General features: G+C 39.0%; 1 protein-coding gene across 1 annotated transcript in view; it reads left to right on the top strand.

Moving 5' to 3' along the window:
* The first annotated feature begins 5,008 nt into the window (after nt 1–5,008).
* Nucleotides 5,009–15,264, top strand: part of drd2 (dopamine receptor D2) — a 60,784-nt gene continuing 50,528 nt past the window's right edge. Inside the window, exon 1 of the mRNA XM_004075413.4 lies at nt 5,009–6,895. The gene's annotated coding sequence lies outside the window, so the exon portion shown is untranslated. The remainder of the gene's footprint in view (nt 6,896–15,264) is intronic.

Here is a 15,264-nt window from a genome sequence, read left to right as displayed (position 1 = left end):
CCAGCTGCATAGGTTCCTCCAACGGGGCTGCAGGAGGCACTGTGGGGGTAACAGAAGACATATGAGGGGAGGGCTGGACGTAAACGTCAGGGTGTCCCCTGAACTGGGAAACGTCCACCCGGCGCCCCCGCCGACGATCCTGCAGTCGATTGTCGATACGAATCACCAGGGCGATAAGAGGCTCCAGGGATGAGGGCAGCTCCAAGGGAGCTAAGTGGTCCTTCAGCTCCTCTGATAATCCCTCTAGAAAAGCGTCCGTAAGCGCTGCGGGGTTCCACCCGCTCTCTGAAGCGAGAGTCCGGAACTCAATAGCATAATCCGTCACCCGACGGTTACCTTGTGTCAGCCGCATCAGCGCCCGAGCCGCCTCTCTGCCGGGTTTGGTGTGTTGAAAAACCTGGGTGAAGGCGTCGAGAAAGGCAGAGAGAGAGGCGCAGGTCGCTCCTCCACGTTGCCACTCCGCAGTGGCCCATGCTCCGGCTCTGTCAGAGAGGTGTGATATTATAAATGCCACCTTGGCCCGATCAGTAGGGAAACTGGCTGCCTGCAGCTCGAAATGGAGCTCGCATTGAGTGATAAACGCCCGACAATCCCCTGAGTCGCCGGAAAACCTCTCTGGTCGGGCCAGTTGAACCCCCGGGGCGAGTGACGTCGTCTGGACTGGAATCACCGGTGTCGGCGCAGAGGTAGAGTGATGTGGCGGATGAGATGACGGCGGCTGCTGGAGCTGCTTTGCCAATGTCTCAATGCGATCACCGATCATGGTCAGCTGTTGCTCCTGGCGCCCAGCCATCTCCAGCATACCTCGTCTGAGGTAATTTAGCTGTTCCTCCTGCTGGAGAATGACCCTCTCCTGTGCGTCGCTGCTCGTTCGTGGAACTCCTGCGTCCGCTGCGTCCATGATGACCGGATCGTAATGTCAAAGGTGTGAATTCGGACACAAAAGCAGGACGGCAGAAGTTCGAATCAAAAAGGATATTTTAATCCAAGGTAGGCTCTTAAGCTCGTAAAGACAGAGGTCAAACAAGTAGAACGATCCGGTGACAAGTGAAGCCAAAACAGGAGCTTATATACACACACAATAAATGAAAACAGGTGGGTACACAGGTGCCGGTGAAGACCGGGGTAAGTTACCTAAAGAACCAACAGAAGACAGAACATGAGTTAACAAAATAAAAGCCCGAAACCCGGAAGTGAGAAAAAGATGAACCGCCCTGGCCCCGGCTCCTGACACTTTCTTCAAGTCCTTTTGTCAATGTTTAAAACGTACTGTAGCATGGTATTGCTTTTGTGACAACATTGTGAGTATTCCATGTCTGTGGGATCTTAAAAGATGCATGGCTTTTGTGTATGTAGTATTATGATAAGAGGTAGCTGTTGGGCAGAGGTAAAACAACCAACCTCTGATCAGAGTGTTGCAGGTTTGGTTACCGCCTCCCCCACCTATGTGTTGACGTATCCGTGGGCACCCCACAATGCTTATAGTGTTTGAGGACTGTGCCATGTAAGGGAGCAGTGCCATCACTGTGTGAATGGATGGGTGAATGGGACTGACTGTAAAGTGCTTTGGGCCTTACAGCATGGTAGAAAAGTGCTATGGAAGTATGCACTATTTGAATACACAATTTTTCATTAAATGTACACAAAATTAAGAGACCCTTGGTAGAAAATGTTATAATTTATCATAAAAAACCTATATTTATTTTTTACAAAGAAGCAAATGAACAGTAAGGAATTTAATGGAGCTTTAGAGCAAGATTATAAATGCAGGTATCTTGACAGTTGGTACCAAGTACAGCAAAAATTAAATCTCTCCTGAAAAAATAAAACAAACCAACAAACCCTGAAGTAACTAAAGACAAATCAAATGTTCATCAGCAAGGCAGACCCCTTAATAAACAATATAATTTAATATGATGAAAATTAAGTAAAGGATTCTGTCAGAAAATGGTGGAATGAGACCAAAAAAAGACCAGGCTCCGTAGCTTAAACATCACCAAATTAACATGAACTCAGAAAATAAAGAGCTCCACTTAAACATGACAAAACTAGAAGCAAAAGGAGGAACAACTTGTGACCTAAAAAACAAAGATGTATATGAACTGCAAGTTATCAACTTAAAGAGAAATAGCTGTGTAATTGAAAACTTGGACCAGGGGGAAAACAGAACAAGATTGACACCAAATATTACCAGAAATAAAATCAACCATGAATGCTCTGATCTTTACAGATCCACTGTGTATGTTAATACGTATCTCATTTTGGGCTGAGAAAAATGTGGTTCTACATTATTAGAAACAACCATATTTCTAAATGTATAAATCATTTTAATTGCTTGATCCCCTTTAAAACTTTTGATGGGTATTATGTTTCACTGAGCTTTGAAACGTTTCTCAGATAAACATTTATTCTCTTGATTCACATCTATGCTTTTCTTTTTTGTTGTCATTGCTGTCAACTTAAATACATGAACAAATTCATGTTTGAAAAGAAATTTGTCAGCAACTTAATTTTAGCAAAATATGTGTCAACATCATGATCATTTTTGCTGAACTTGCATTTTTTCTAATCTACAGGAAAATCTTTGTAATCTTGTGGTCCTATTTTAGTGCCGATATGCAATAAAAGAAGTATTTGAAGTATATAAACATATTTAGCAATATCGGGCAAATTTATGCTAAAAAAAAGGTTTGTGCTCAGCCCAACAGCTGCGAGACGCTAAGGTTGGCCAGACGGGAATTATCACCTCTGCTTCTGACAGTAGGTGTTAAGTGCTTCTGCTATAACCTTGCATTGGTTTTAACTGTAGTCACAACTTATGGAAGTCTGTTTCGACCAGATTGTCTATTCTTTCAAAAACAGAAAAAACCTTTCTCCTGTTACCCTTTTAAACAAGCTGTTCACATTTGAATAAGTATCACCATTTAATGTTAAGGCTATATTGTCGTTGATTGTTTTGCGTGCTTTTCAAATGACAAGAATCTTTTTCTCAGTGTCGAAAAACCAAACCGTTTCATTTTATGACCCCTCCCAGATGTGCAGCAACTGTTGCTTCTCAAAGACCATTGCCTTTCTCCTCGGTGTCAGCTTTTATAAAAGGCTGCACACCTGCTGATGATGAGTTCATTAGTGTCCAATGATTTGCAGCATCTGGCCTGCAGCTCACCCTCTTAAGTCTTGCGGAGGCAGTATAAGAGCATTTCCCCGGCTATTTTCTTTTATTTTTGTTTTTCTGAATGGATAAATAGGAAGTTTGAAGTGATGTATGTGAAGAATTCACAGACCAAAATATTTCCCCTGTTTTTTTTTACTCACACAAAAAGGGAAATGTAATGGAATTTTGTAATGTGTTTTTTTGTAATGTGTTGTTTCTGGCAGACATCGATAAGCTTTCTGCAAGAAAAAAAAAAACAGAAATGAATTCCAATGATGCTGTGTGGCATCCAGTTCCAGCTGCTGCTGGAAATGCAAATTTCTCACAGTGTCCGCTGTGTCAACCTAAAACCTTTTCTGATAGGAGCGAGGTGGAACTTTGTTGAAGCTGATTAATATCCATTTTCCTTCAACTGAGTGAGGTACACCATTGCACACAAAAAATCTGTGTTGTATCACATCCAGGGCCACCACACTAATTTCATTAGCCACCCAATTTGCTCCACAGAAAGCCGTGCACTGATTTGTTGTCAGTTAGGTCCATGAAACTAATTCACAACACAAGGACAAATGCTGAACGGTTGCTTTAGGGTTTGTTATTTAAAACACTGCTGTCATCCTAAACTATAAAAAAATGTATGGTTAGAATAGTTAATTTTTTTATTATTTTTTTTAATTTTATTTTTATTTTTCCACAATGCGTCGAAAGCAACAAATCTCACAATACAGAATGTGGAAAAAATGGACATCCCAGAAGCAGCTGCTTATTATTAGGGGTCCACTCACAAGTTTGTTTTGTTTAAAGAGTCATAGTTGCACATAGTACAGTGTGCTGTCTGCGGGCAAAAAATGGGCAAACTTGTCCAGGGCAGGTGACCCACCCGAAATATCAAGGTTGTAGAAAACTCGGTGTGCCTGTAGATCAAAAATGTTCATGCAACAACTATACAACACATAAGGATAAGTAAGGGTGAACTAGGTTGGACATTCAAGGCTAGTTCAACAAGATTGTTGAACTAGTTTTTCTTTTTTGACCCCTCATCCCCAATCCTGCAGACTAGGCAAAAAGCCTGTGAGTGCTGTGCGCATAAGTGCGGGCTCATTGTGGGCTCCTTGCGATTTTCTTGCTCCCAGCCTGTAATTAGACAATTATTCAGACAAAATCAGTGGTCAGTCTTGGAGCTGTCCCCAAACTGTCATAACAATTCAGGGTGTCAGGGGAGGGAGGTCAATTTGCAACACACCTTGGGGTTGAGTTACTTTGCAATGGCTCCTCCCTCTTTGGTTGCTAATTAGATGCACCCCCTGCCCCCCATCTTAATTTTGACTGCACATTAGACAAAAGGGCCCATTGGTGGGAGGACATCACTGCCAACAAATAGGAAGTTTCCTCAGAGTAAAGCTCTGCCCACCAATTTTAACTAAACCTTTTACCACACTCTCTTCCCACATTAAAATACTACACACACACGTCATACATAAGGTGGTGGTCATAATTCTTTGGTCCGCTACCCCATTGGGCAACGATGGTTTTTTTGATCCATTCACCCAAAAAATGTTTAACGAGACAGAAGTTGGAGTTCAAGTTTTAGCTTCCACTTCGATGGTTAATGGAAAATCTACACAAAATCTAGTTTATAATAAAGGTTTTGTAAACTTTCAAGTAGGAGAAGTCTGTTTGTTTGCAATCCTACCCTCTCCTGTATGTTTCTTTAGTCATTCTCCAACTTTTTTCCCCCTTCTTTCCTTTCTTATACTCTTGACACCCATCTCTGATGTCCCAATCTCGCTCTCTCGTCGGTTTCCAGTCCACTCCAAAAAGAAATGCATGCAAAGATAACATTTTATCTTTAATAAAAGAAGATTTATTTCTAAAATACCTTTCATGTGTCCATAACCCCCCTGCTGTAACAGTAAAATCTGTCCAGCACAGAGGCCTTCAGCTCTTATTTGTTTACCTCACCGTTGGACAGAAAAAGTTAGAAAATAGAGGAAGAAATGATAAAATCAGATCATCAGAAAATTGTTTGTGTGGCATCTTTGAGTGTCCTACAGACACACACCCCATGCATGCAGCATTGGCCTGCAGTCAGTTATCTTCTTTTTTAATTTCACTTTTATTTATTTATTTTTTGGACAGCTCTCACTAAGAATTTGCTGCAGGCGAGGTTCTTTATTCTCTTCGGGACCTATCAGACTACGATCAAAACTGTTTATTTAAATTGGAGAGTCTACATAACAACACGTATTTAAGTGCTTTGAAAAGTCCTGTTAATGAAGATGCAAATTATTTTAGTCTTCAGTTTTCGAAATGATTAAAGGAGCTCTTTTAGTTTGCAGCCCCTCTATTACAACATGTGGCTTTGAACATGAACAGTTTTTTTTTCTTCTTCTTTAAGCATAAGGTGCTGTGCCATTTCTAAGACACCATCACGGAAGACATTCATAATGGAGCACCATAATTAAAGTCTGATGAAGGCCCTTATTATCAAGCAGAAGACTGTTGCCTTTTTTAGTCCATATGGTATTCACTAAAGCCGTTTGATTGACAGTGAAAAAGCAACATTCAAAATAATCCTAACAGAAACACTAAACAGGAGGAATGAAAACTTCAAGCTTTTTGAGGAGCCATTTTATACCAAACTAATTGGTGAGGTGGAGAAAGGATCCCTTCCCCCCATCTGACAAAAAAAAAATAATTTTTGTGGGGTAAGAATTTTGGTAGAAGTATTTACAGTACCTACCTGTCTTTTAAACCAGCCTGTGATTATAGGTTGCTTAATGAAAATGAAAAGCACAGTGAAGCAGCAGGAGTTGGTCTGCTGATTAAGCCTGTAGTTAATTAAAAGCATCAAACAATGCAGCTCCTATTTTTTATTTGTGCATCGTTTGACGGAATATGGAGATAACACTCTATAAAGGTTTTTGTTTGTTTGTTTGTTTGTTTTTCTCTGTAGTTTTGAGTCACTCCAATTAAACTCCATGGCACATTTGTGACAAATATGACAGAATTTTGTGACCGAGTATAGACATACAAATCAGATTCAGCTCGCCAGTTCCAGGATCAAATCTGTAATCCCACCATCAAAATATGGATTACTTCAAATTGCACATCTTCCCCTTTTTCTCTTTTTTTCTTCTTTCTTCTCAGACACTGAGTACACTGAACGTGACGCATGTAAGTTCAAGGAAATCATATGGGAACAAGGTGTCTCCCACACCGGTGACATTGAAGGCAGCACAACTCCGTGCTGTGGAGAGTAAGCAGATGTAACCCCGCCTTGAATGTCCATGGTTCTCCTCTCTCGCCGCGTCTCCTTCCTCCTCCTCCGGTATCGACGGTAACTCCGCTGCGTGCGTAAAGCTGCAGGAGAACAAGAGGACAATTTTACCTTCTACTCCACTTCTCCCAAGAACAAAACTGAAGCATCCCAACCTTTTTAATTTTCATTTTTCTAACAACAAGCTGCTGGAAAGATTCTTCCATTTATTCAAGTGTGTTTTTTTTATTTCCATGCATATTTGTGCCTCGCAGTGGTGCGTTTTTTCCTCCCGTCGAGCCAGCCTCAACTAATGATTCGCACCCAAGCAGATGCACAGACACGGTTCGTTTAAAGAATAAGAAAAAAACTATGTACAAAGCAAAGAAAGGACACAGTTGGAACTAAATGTGGATGCTCTTGGATTTAAAAATTACCGGTGCCTAAAAGAACAAAGACTGAGTCAAACTTATGGCGTGAAGGTAAGACACTTCTTTTAAAACAAATCCTTATTTTTTATGTTTTGCAAAACTTGATGGAAATAAGCTTTTTTCCATAACTTTAACACAATAAAGCAGTGTTAGTGACCTGTCCGTTTTGACAAAGATTCTTTGCGCAAAAATAAATAAATAAATAAATAATTAAAATAAGGAAAGCATATTTATTTCCACTATTGATCCTTGTTGGATTCAAAAAATCTGCAAGAAGACGTTTAGCGCAACTCTCCTCCTTATCCAGATAATCCCGACCAGGTACGGGGCTCCAGGCGCGTTGAAATAGTCTTGATCTCACAGGAGACGATCTGCTTGAGTTCCGTTTGGTTTCCAACTGCGACTCAGCATCTGGAGACTGTACGTCCTCGACATTGAGCTCCAGGTGAGCGCAGCTCAGGCTGCGCAAATCCTGCCGGAGTCCATGACACATTTCACAAGTTTACAGCAAAGCAACATCAATTCAACACTGAATTCATAGCTTTTTTTTTTAAACTGTAAAAATCTTTTTGCAGCTTTTTCCAAATGAATTTAATACAAGGGAAAAGGAGCCACAAAATTTTAGATCAATTAAATAGATTCCTTTAAAAAATAGATGTCCACAAACAGCTGCTGTAAGTTTCTACTTTGACATTTGGTCAGCATCCCCTCACCAATCCAGCAGCAATATGATGGTCTGCATCAGCCAGCCATTGAAAGCACCTGCACAACTATTGCATGTTATGAACTAAACTGGTCATGACATCACCGCTGTGGCAGCATTTCATATTTTGAAGCGGAAAATTATAAGGAGCAGCTCTATGCAGAGTCTATGGCTGCAAGTGTCTTTGTTGTCAATCATTTTAAATCCCTCGCCTTCTGTTCCTTATAGTTCATTGGTTGGGAAAAAAATCTTGATGAAGTGCTTGTTAGTACTCGGATGCCTAGAAGGATCTGTTATTCTAAAAATGTATTTGTCCGGTCATTGTGGTTGAATTATCACCTAAATACTCAAATACTGGGGAATAAATTTGACTTCAAGTATGAAAAACAAAACGCAATCTAAAGAAGACAAAAAAGTTGGAGCTTCTCCACATAAAATTGATTAGAATTGTAGTTCCTTTTGTTTAAAGTTTGAAATTTCCCGTTATTTAAACAGTTAAGAGGCTTTGACCACAGGAATAAATGTATTAACGCTGTGTGGTTCATTAATGTGGTCACGGTTGTGTAGGTGGATAAGAGTGACAGAAAAATGTGGTTTGGTATCCTGCTGGCAGTTTCCTGAAAAATATTAACATCTCCAAAAAATCTTGGCTTGCGAAAAATGATTATGATTGTCTGAAAACTTCATGAGGTTCATGAGGATTCCAGATTTTATATATTCTTATATATATTTATATATTCTTAGAAGTAAAGATTTCATGACAGATCAATCAATGTCATTTTACAGTATTGCAAATTAGTGGGAAAAATATGTATTAAAATAGCATTACAAATTACTTGTTGTTCTTTGCCAAGCCCTAAAAGGCTTCTGTCAGTTTTTTTACTGAACCAAAGTTTTCGAATGACAGAACATTTATGTAATCAAATGGTGACTTCAGGAAGTGAAGGAATAAAAAAGAAAAATATGAATAAAAAACTGACACAAATGCTCCTTTCATTTACTGTAGTATTTATGGAAGCACTAAATGATTCACTTACACTGTAAATTAAAGTGTGGACAAATTGACAATTTCAGGGTACTGTGATGCTTTTTTTGTTTCTATCCCATTGTGGACATGAATGAACACATTGACTATAAATGCTTTTTAAAAATATATTTAATATCAGTAGTTACATTTCTTGAACTGCACACTAAATATTTCCATGTGATAGTGTTTTTTTTTCCCAAGTTCCCAACCTGAATCAGGACTTTTTTAAAGAGGTGTCTGGAGCTTTGACGAGCTGACAGTGTGTAAAACCATTGGAATTAGACTGGACTGACCTATTCCATGGTGTAAAATTTATAGCAAATTAACTTTCAGAGAATTTTCATTTTGCAGCCTGCTGAACTTGCTATCCAGATCCCCTGATCTTTCTGTAAAGCTAAACGATGCAAAAAGTAAAGTGCAGGGTTTTTGGAATGTGCCATGCATCCAAAGGAAAATATCAAACTTATCATAATATTTGCAATTTGGTAGGGACACAAACATCCTGCTTTATCAGGTATTACTCTAAAACACAAGGAAAGCACTTTAAACCTGTTTACATTCTACTTGAATTTGTTTCACATCATTTAAAAAAGAGGAAAACCTAATTGCCACATATTGAGGGAAATAGAAATACATTGTCCTCTTAGTTTGCAAAGAATGTCTTAGAAATTTAGAAAGCTTTTCTCCAAACACAACCACCCCCTCAGACCAAAGTCAACTCATCCAAATGCCCCTTAAAAATATGAATTGTCTTTTGTTTAAAGCAGTCCAGTGCTGTGAGCAGTGCACAGATTATTTTAAGGCAGAAAATGCACAATGATTGCACAAACTCATGGTTCAAGAAAAAACACAATCTGAATGACTGTTTGAAGCCTTAATGTAGACCAGGGCTGGCCAACTCTGGTCCTCAGGAGCCACAATGTTTTCCACTTCTCCCTGACCAGCTTGCTGCTGATTAGCTGACTCAAGTAATTCCACATCTCGTCTGACTGAGCCCACCTGATTTAGGTAGTCAGCATCAAGCAGTCCAGGGTGAGCTGGAAAATAGGCAGGATTGAGGCTCTTAAGGATCAGGGTTGACCAGCTGTGGGAGGTAGGATAGGTTTTTGAGAGAAATAAGCTGTTGAAGTTGAGGAAGAGGTGGTCTCAAGTATTGATTGGATCACTCCTATGGTTTAGGTGTGATTGATCAAAAACTCTCACATTTTGGTGGTTTTGATAAAGATCTTACCTGCAAATGCTGCAGGTTGCCAGTGACTTAAATCGGCTTTACTGAAGTGTGAATGTCCCAACTGGAGCAAAAAAAAACTTCTAACTTACCACCTAAAAAGCATCCTAGCATTTAAACGAGATAGCACAAAATATATATATTGGGTTACTAACTGTGTTACTAATGTCCGAGTAAAACTATTATTTTTGTAAGCATGAAAACATGTTTCTGAAATGAAACACGTTTTTCATAATAAAAGGAACTGACTTAGTATGATGCATGTGATGCATGAGTTCATTTTCTCTTCCATGCATGCAAACAGCTGGACCTAAAGTAGTCTTACAGCTCTGTGCTCGCTCCACAGTTCCCTCTGTGCACTTTGACATTTAAAATAAAGAAGACACCGGTACAAAGGAGAGGAAGCTGGTTACACAGCAAAGGAAAACACCGAGGATTCTTCTGCAAATCAAACGCAAAAAATACAAAATAAAAGAACACCTCAAATTACATACCAAACATAAAAAGCTCTCCAATTATCCCTCTGCAGCTGAGTGTGATGGTCAATAAATCTATTCTTCTCCTATGCTTGTCTACAAGCGTAGACAAACAGAGGTGTCAGAATAAATGGCCTTATCAAGCTACGGAATAATTGTACCTCCAGTATACCGACTTTAACAAGAAGTTAGACCTGAAAAAAGTTCCAAACAAAGAGTAAAAAATCTTTGGAAACTACAAACAGATATTTTATTGCTGTTTTTTTGTTTTTAAAATATTAGATTGACATGGTTTCATACAAAGAAAACAACTACCTTATGCTTTTCTAAAAGTTGAACTTATGAAATTTAAAGTCCAGAAGCTCTTTCTGGTTATAATGCACCGATGACTCCATTCTTAATCAAGCCAAGAATGTTCAGACACTCCTGCCAATGTCTGTGTAAGTACAAAAATCATTTAAACGAAAAAGGTCATGAAGAGCAAAGTAAAAAGGAACACGAAAAACTGTCCTCGTGAGCTGCAGTGACCTTTGTGGGTTTCTGAAACCCTAACTCACATAGAGGAAATATAAACGGTTTGGATCTTATCCATTTGGATTATTGAAATGGCTTGAGTGTCTTTTTATTGGTTATCTGGCTAGCTGTGGAAATTTCGAGAACCTCAATTGAAGTGTCTATTGTGACATCAACCTTCTGCAAGTGAAACAGCACCTTTTATCCCTTGTGGGGGTTTTCACGGATGAGGATTTTGACAAGTAAAACACTTCATTGTACTGGATCTTTGTAAAATGTTTCTAAGTGGCATCCATCCTCTCCTCCCTTAAAAGAAAAAAACACACATTTTTCTGCTCTTCTAATACATCAGCTCTCTGGGGACCTCCACGGATAAGGATGGAGGAGCCAATTAGGTCCAAAAGACAGTAGGAGATCTATTATGAGCTGGTTATGCTGCAGCTTGCAGGTGTATACTGGTGCCGATTAGTTGTTTTGTTTGTGCAAGGTTAGCTATTGATCTGCATGATATAAACAGCGTGCTGCAAAATGGGTAAACTGGGATTTGGCTGCTGCCCTGCTGTATTATATATTGCACTTTTTTGAACGACTTATATTTGCTGTCATTTATTGGAAGTGCCAACTGCAGTCCAAAGAATCACACAAAACGGAATACCTTGGCTTAAAAAGATAAAATATCTTACACCTAATGCTTGGCCGAACTGCGTCATCACATATTTAAGATTTGTCAGAGAGCACCACTCTTCAAAGTCCTAACAAGTTTCCAAAGCCTTGGGTGAAATGAATCTGTCCATGGCTCACTGTCAATAATAAACCTCTGAGGTGAAAACTCCTGCACCCATCATTCCCCCAACACAAGCTTCAGGATATAAAACACGTCTGTATGTACTGAACATAGATCTTGAATGTTCATCAGTGCAGATATTGTCCATACAGACTAAAGTTTCTTTGGGATTTTTCAACAGTAAAAGTAAAGATTTAGCCCAGCCACCACTGGGAAATGCTTGGAATTAACAATCTGGATTAATGATTCAAAGGTTATTAACTGTGATTGACAGGACATGTATAAAATAGAGAGAAAAAGTACAAGGATTAGAAGCAAAGGTAGAAAGAGCAAAACTTCCCAATTTTGCCTCCAGTCATCTCGGTGTGTGTGTCTTGCATATTCCCAAACAGTATGTTTGTAGATTTTTAACCCTTGTGCTATCCTATGACCCCATCCTTACATTGTCGTGCTATCCCTACCATGACAAAGGGAGATAAAGGTGAAGAGGATTTCACGTAATCCATGGACACCAGTGCAGATCACAAATCATTCAAGAAAAAAGGTTCAGCGCACTGTCTAGTGGGTCTAGATGACCCAACTCCCAATGTTAAAGTGCCTAGAATAGCACTAGAGTTTATTAGGAAGCCTAGTTTCAGATAATTCTTACTCCAGCAGATGGTGCCTGACCCACATGGATCCTCAAGATAATGTTTAAAAAAACCTTATTGACCCAGCTCAGTCAAAAGCCCATCTCTGGCATGGAGAAGCTACCATTTACAGAGCTGAAAATATAAAGGGTAAAGTCAGACCGTGTTCCACAGTGATAGATTTCAAACCAAAATGATGCGGCTCGTTCATTACTAACAATTTACCTTTTGATCATAGACTAAAAAAATTGAATAATGCAATTCAGTAGCAATGACATTTTTCCCTACTGCTTGTGTGTTGTTTGAAAACAAGTATTCCTTTATTTAACTGAATATCGTCTAACCATGTTTTCATTGACTGCCTCTCTATTGATCACACACAGCAAAACGTTTTCTCCCATACCAATTGCCATAAGGAGAAACATCCCAAATGTACCTAAGCTACAATTGATAGTTTTCATTCTTGCCAAAACCTTTAAGTTTTTGTAGCTTTGAGGTTCCTTCTTTATTTATTTATTTTTTTCTGATTAACCTCCTTGCAAAACAGGGAAGTGCAGGAACAATGCTATCTGTTAGATAGACAGGCAATGCAACACAACCTGGCAAAGGTTTCCCCCCTCAAATTATATTTACTTGCGCAGCTTTTTTTGAAATGTTTATGAATCAAAAGCTGCAAATTTATTGCAACTGTTACTGAAAAAAACCAAACTCTCCTTCTTCTTTCTCTTTCGGCTTTTCCCATCAGGGGTCGCCACAGCGAATCATCGTTTTTCACTTCACTCTATCATGGACATCTTCTACCCTAACATTAGCCAACTTCATGTCCTCTGTTAAGACATCCATATATCTCCTCTTTGGCCGTCCTCTTGCCCTCCTGCCAGGCAGCTCCATCTCCAACATCCTTCTACCAATATATCCACTATCCCTCCTCTGAACATGTCCAAACCATCTCAGTCTGGCTTCTCTGACTTTGTCGCTAACACAGGCAACATGAGCCGTCCCTCTGATGTACTCGTTCCTTATCCTGTCTAACCTGGTCACTCCTAAGGAGAACCTCAACATCTTCATCTCCGCTACCTCCATCTCAGCCTCTTGTCTCTGGCTGAGATGGAGGTAGCGGAGATGAAGATGTAGCGGAGATGAAGATGAAGATGAAAAAAACCAAACTCTAATAGCCTTTTAGTTATAAAATAACAATCCACAACTAATGTTCTTTTTTAAAGTTCCACTCCAATCCTTGTTAAAACATTCACAGTGGTCTTTCAATTATAATTATGCCGTTATCAGCCACAAAAAAAGTATTTTTCCAAGGACATAGTTTCTGCAGAGCTGCAGTAGTTCATTAGAAATTCACCTTAAAATTGTGGGCAGGACTGTTGACGAAATCCTGCCAACACTTCTCATGATTCCTTTGTTTACACCGTCTTCCAATAACTTACAGCCCCTCACATCCCCAACTTAAAATTACCCGTGGAACAAAAATGGCGAGCAATACTGGAGCTATCCAGCTTTACAGTTTTGAGCCATATGCCAGCTAAGACGAGAAAAAAGAAGATTTACGTGGATACATCGGAATGAAGTTGAGCAGGGAGCTTGTGGCTCGCAGGTTTTAGACTTTTAAGTGACAACTACAAGCTTTTTCAAACAGCATTTATTTGTCTGCTCCTTATTCACCACAATTTGAATAAAGAAAGGTTCAGAAACGATTTTAAGCTTAATTTTTGTTATATACCGGTATGTCCTCCATCATGAGAAAAATTCTTCAAAAGCATGTTAAAAAACACCAAAAACACAATTTTTATTTGTTAATTGACACCCTAAAAAAGGTAGAGGAATGAAGTTGCCCACACTGTCAGAAAAAAGGGTACGGTTGGGGTACGTTTGTGAACACTTAGGGTACAAATGGTGAATTTGTACCCTAAGTGAGTCATAATTACACCTTAGGGTACTCATATGTACCATTTAAGGATAAAAAAGGTACAAATATGTTTCCAACCATCAGAGGGCCCATATTTGGACCCTTTATTCCACAAACAAAGGTACAATCACTTGTGTGACAAAAGTAGTAATTCAAAGTGTATGAAACGTCACCCAAAATCATTTAATACGTTGTTGGTTATTTGGAAAAGATGCACAAAATAACCAAATATATTTAAGAGACCACACATCTTTTATGACTAGTTCTGAACAGTACACAAGCACATTATATTTTATTGATTGTTCAGAGCATCAAAACAATAACTTTTAAACATGTATTAGTGTGAGCCTGTTTTTTTTTTTACTTATATAAGAGCTGTTTTAAGTTTTGCCTTTAATTTAGAGCAAAAGCACAATGTAGACAAAATTATCTGATGTTTTTAACCTTATATGGTGTACTTTAACTTGGCCTAAGTTCAATTTAAATTTCTAGTCTTTGAGCTGTTAATTTAAGTTTTTTTTTTTCTAATCATACATTCTCATAAAAAAGTAAATTTCTCTGTTACTACGTTACATTAAGTGTACATATTAGTACTTTTTAGCTTTTGTACCTACACAGGAAAAATGAGAGAGTACTTTTTTCGGAGTTACCATCAGTAATTTTTATTTAAGTAGGTGTAAAAACGTAGAGGAAATATGATGGAGTAAACCAGCGAGACCACGCCCACTCTACTTTCTTAAGTTTCGTTTCTTCCGCCATTTTGTTATCCCGCAGCGGCCGGAGGAAGATAGAGGCTGTGACTGAGGTAAGTCTGCTAATTGCTCAAAAATAAGTTGGAAACTTGTTTTAAGCGGGTTCGGTTATTTTATCTGTAAGGAATAACTTTTGTGTAGTGGAATGCTGCTATTCCACCGTGTATGTGCCTGTGAGGAGATTGCAAACTATGAGCAGGAGTGCTAACGGTTAGCCTCAGCCGTTTGAAGTTCAGCTAAATGCAGCCATTAAATAAATTAAGCTGTTGTTTTTATTGGTGTTGTACCGCGTTCCGTTAAATACATTGAAATATATACATTTTTTTCACTAGATAATTCTGTCGCCGTTTTACCGATGTACGCTGGCGTTGATGCACCGGTTGTTGTTGC

Source organism: Oryzias latipes, chromosome 13 (assembly GCF_002234675.1).
Source record: "Oryzias latipes chromosome 13, ASM223467v1".
Classification (NCBI taxonomy): domain Eukaryota; kingdom Metazoa; phylum Chordata; class Actinopteri; order Beloniformes; family Adrianichthyidae; genus Oryzias; species Oryzias latipes.
Note: the sequence above shows the minus strand (reverse complement) of the source record. Positions and strands in the feature narration are given on the sequence as shown.